Here is a 4,906-nt window from a genome sequence, read left to right on the forward strand (position 1 = left end):
CTCAATTCAATAAAAATGAAAAATGGCTCATAATAAAAGCGCGACACGGGGAAAAACGAATTTAATATATCACCGTTTTATTACGCACTTATTTCACTTTCCGTGCGAATAAAGATATCTCTCAACTGCACAAGGTGGCTAGAGGGAAGCATAAAAATCAATTGTGTGAATTCAAGGCCATATCAATAACGGTGCGAGCCTGTTTATATTTGCGCGTTACAATCAAATGAATAGAGACGAGAGGATGCGCGGAGCCTCAGATCAGCTTACTGACAAGGTAATTGGCCGTTTATGCAAAACCAGGAAGATCTATGGGCAGGAAGGCGCAAAATAATGTTGGAAAGCCTCTTCGGGGGTAACACATCTCTCTGTGTTGATTTCAGAGGCAGAGATGTCAGTGTGCGTCACCTTCAGACAAACAAAATCAAAGAGCAGCACAGGGGTTCCCAGATTTATCATAAAACAGAGGCTAATCTAATCCTAATCCACAAACTGTGAAGATTTTTTTCCAAAATTACTGACACAATTTCATACGTGTGGCTATTTAGGGGCTAATTTCATTTCCATTCATTTCTATTGTGGGTTATTACGCCTAAAATGAGCAATATCTAGATTTTAAGATGCAACAAGCCGTTGGATAAAAATCTGATTTTTCCTTAAGGATCTATAGTTTATTTTTGGGGGGTGTGTTTTTTTTGCCAGCATGCTGAACACTGTGGTAAAAGCCTCTAATCATCCAGAGCAATATCAGAGATCTCTTTATTGAGTCTGACAACCTGAGCTCACTGAACAAGACACCACGTGTCTTCTTTCATTATTCTCAACAATTTAGGCCTTTCACCGTGATTAGCTCCCGTGTCTGCTGTTATAATGAAGCATCGGGGAATGAAAAGCCTTTTTTTTTAACTTATCTGTTTCCTGATGTGCAGTGTGGGACTCTTTACGCGGACTCTGTAACTTCTTCTTGTCATGTGATCATGTTTGTGTGTGTTTTATTTTTACACGGCAGCATTAAGTTGATGGTTTCAGTTCATTTACCAGAATACTTAACTGCTTTTTCTCATGAGATGAAGCCGAAAATATTATTAGTATTCAGTGTAAATGTAACACATCCTAATTCTTTAATTAATCACCATCTTATGTTAGCTCCTTAAATTCTTAGTATCGTCATCAGTTTCTTCTCATATCTGCTGCACTGACCCAGTTTCCCCTTAACAATAATTAAACGTTAATCTATTAACATATTACATTTTACATAAAGATCCCTGACTTATTATGTGTTATACAGGTAGTTATAAAATAAGCCAGTAAGAGTCTGTCTATAGGTTTTAAATGCAGCTGTAACACGATGCTGTGCAGGATTGTAATCAGCAATTTTACTAATGCAATAAAGCCCCATAGCCAATTAAGCCATATCCCCCCCCCACCTACTACTACTACTACTACACACACACACACACACACACACACACTCACACACACGCTCTCTCTCTCTCTCTCTCAATATGAAAGCCCCTCGCTGACTTTGCCCAAAGGCGTTGTCTATGGTTGCCGGCTGTGCGTGATGAATCGTTATCTCCAGGCCATGCTGCTCGTCTGGGTAATAAAGTACCAGCAAAGCGGAGACAAAAGGAATTTGTCACAGTTGCCTTCTGGATATATTAGTGACCTGCCGGCCGATTCGAGCTTTTTAATTCTGGAGAGAGGGCTGCTGAGGCGGGGCAGGCTGCACACCAGATTACCATGACTGCAGATATTAGAAGTTACTCATTCATCTATTTGTACTTAAGAACAACAAAGGCACAAAGTCCACACTTCCTCCCACTATAGGCCCTAAATATACACAGAATTACATCACAACAGCTCCTGTTATCTATATAGGTGAGAGTCAGGACGCACAGATCCACACATAAAATGTGTTTTACGCAGGTTTGGAACGCGCCTCAGCCAATCCAGGCTCTGGATTATATTCCTTTAAATTGCCATATTAAGGTTTATGTAGAAGGAATTATTTGTGTCACCATAGAAACGCAATATTTCAGAGAAATAAGAGGCCACAATGCGAAAAATACTCGCCAGGATTTCAACAGAAAGTTTCCCAATAATGCAATAAAGACACCCAATCATGTCAATGACCTGGAATAAAAAGCCTTTGTATGAACTATAAAATAGACATTTTTGTCTTAAAAATACTAAAGTAAATATTATTAACCGTGCAGTGGCCTGACAGCAGAACGATGCAGATATTGATCATCAGACATTTTTCGTTCTTTCTCTAGAATTGGTTGAAATATTTAACTAAATATAAAAAGCCTAACAGACTAAATTAAATTAAAGCTGCGCATGCGTAAACTCAATCAGTTTTGTGTTCAAGGATTACATGAATTCATGAAAATCTGACAAAAAGACCTGGCTGTCCGATAATGGAAGTCTACCCGCTAAGCTGTCCGATAACGGGCGCATTTAAATTGACAGCTGAAACGATCCCAGTCCTGAGAAGGGGAGAAAAAAAAAACAGCCAGTGCAATCAAGGATGTCGGAGATTAGTGTGACGAAGGCTGTCATCCTCCTCTCTCTCCGGCCCTGTTTGGCTGCTGCTATTAGGTAGAATTTCAGTGCAGACACACCCAGAAAAAACAGGGTTGCAAAGGGGCCTATGGAGTTACTCCTGAACCTCTTCCTGGAGCCCACTCAAGGCCACAAATGCTCTGCACCACACTAAGGCACAATGCCTCTTCATATTTAAATGGTACAGGCATAAAAGCATCATTGATGAATGCTGGTTCAAAGAGTCACTCCATGCACAATTGAGCCAGGACAAATGTTTATGTGGAGAGTGGAATCCTGGATCAATTCAATTTATTTATTTATTTATTTTTTTCAATGTCAGCACTCTGGGAAATATATCCCTATATATATATATATATATATATATATATATATATATATATATATATATATATATATATATTAATATATATATATATATATATATATATATATATTAAAATATATATATATTTATTTATTTTAATATATATATATTTTAATATATATATTTTGGGGCTCTTGAGCAGTAAAATAAGAGAAAAAATATCTGAGTAAGTCAAAATAAGTGAGTAATGATAAACTTATGGCATGCACCTTTTTAAAGGCCCATACACTTCCTCTAAGATGCAGAACATTTAAGAAAATGATCATACAAGAAAGGAGTTGTTGAGACTTGATCACTGCTGTTTACACCTGACCTGTATGGTCCATAACTGCCAACTATTAAAGAGAAATTAGCAAAAGGTCTTAAAATACAATAAATAATAATTACTTTTAGGCGTACTAAACAAATCAGTGCAGCTATTTAACTTGACCTATTTAATGTAGGATTGCCTCTGATCTTTGATTATCTGCAAATTTTGTTGCTTGGCTTGACGTTCATAATATAACCAATTTTTTGACATTATGTTATTTAAAGAGAAGGAAAATGAACACAAACTTTTTCCCTGACCTTTTGTTTTCAAATGAAAACTAGGAAAATATCAATAATGATCAGTAGATAAATAAACGTATTCCATGGAGCATTGTGTCATTGTTGTTGTTTTGCAGTTAATCCTCTTAAAAGTCAAAGTCTGTGTTTTTCCACAGCATAAAACGGCTGAATAACAAGAATGTTAGCTTGTTAGCTAGCTCTCATAGCAAAAAGTTGGTGAAAAAATTATTGTCACATTTATGCAGGGATGCTGTAAATGATATTAGTATATAGTCTATATAGAATATATAGCTCTGTGTGCAGGTTGTAGAACTGTCTCCACTTAATAGCTAGGGCAAAGCAAGCTATAGCTAATTTGCTAACAATGCTAACTGTGTGCACTGAACTAGCACATTAGCTAAGTTAGCACCTCGCTAGCTAAAAACTTCCATTGAAATTTCAGAGCGTTAGCTTGCGTTTGTAAACAGAGCTAGCAGGGTTCAGGGAGTCCAGCAGCATCAGTGCTCTGCAGAGTGTCTGCAGACCAGGGACCCCCGCAGGAACCCCGGTGCACCAGGAACCCGCAGCATGGAGAGTGTGGACTTACATTATTCTGCATTTGGAGGGTTCAGTCCTTGACTCTTCGCCTCCCTCAGGGGAAAACCTGGCGCCTCCTGCCCGTATCAGACGACTCGAAACTGGACGGAGTGGAGAAGAGGAGGGGGAGGAGGAGGAGGAAGAGGAGGAGAGGAGGAAGAGGGGGGGGGGGGGGGTAAAAACAGAAAAAAGAGGAGAATCCGCTGAAATGCAGGCTGCAGGGAGGATGGAGGGATGACTGCTGCACGTCAAAGGCCCAATGAAGACTGGTAACTATTATATTATTATTATTATTATTATTATTTGTGACATTTTTCCACGAGTTGCGTCTCTTTTTGGAGACAAAACCCGGCACACACAGGTAAAATAAGCACCGTTTCATCACCTGCCGTCAGATTCCTCCACTTTATCTTTTCCTTTTCAATGCAAACCGATTCATTTCGCTCTTCTCAGCTGTTTGCCTCAGATAAACCTATCGATTAGACATCAGTTAGATTCCTAGCCAGGGCTTTATTGAGTAAGTTGGTGAACCTTAAAGTGAATTACAGGAACTGCTCTGCCCCTCCGGTGAACTATTTAGGTGAATCTAATTTACTTTGATAAAGACCATCTATTTTATTTACTCTGATCGCCATTTTCATCGGAGCTTTATTGTGAGACTGTGAAGTGAAGGCAGAGGAGGAAAGGGGAGGAAGGTTTTTAAAATAGAAACATCCAATTTTCCCATTATTATTATTATTATTATTACTCTTATTATTATTATTATGATTATTATTAGGCCTATTATTATCAAAGCTTCAATTGGATTATAATTTTATAAAGATGCTAAGTTAATCACCACAAAAT

Source organism: Parambassis ranga, chromosome 10 (genome assembly GCF_900634625.1).
Source record: "Parambassis ranga chromosome 10, fParRan2.1, whole genome shotgun sequence".
Classification (NCBI taxonomy): domain Eukaryota; kingdom Metazoa; phylum Chordata; class Actinopteri; family Ambassidae; genus Parambassis; species Parambassis ranga.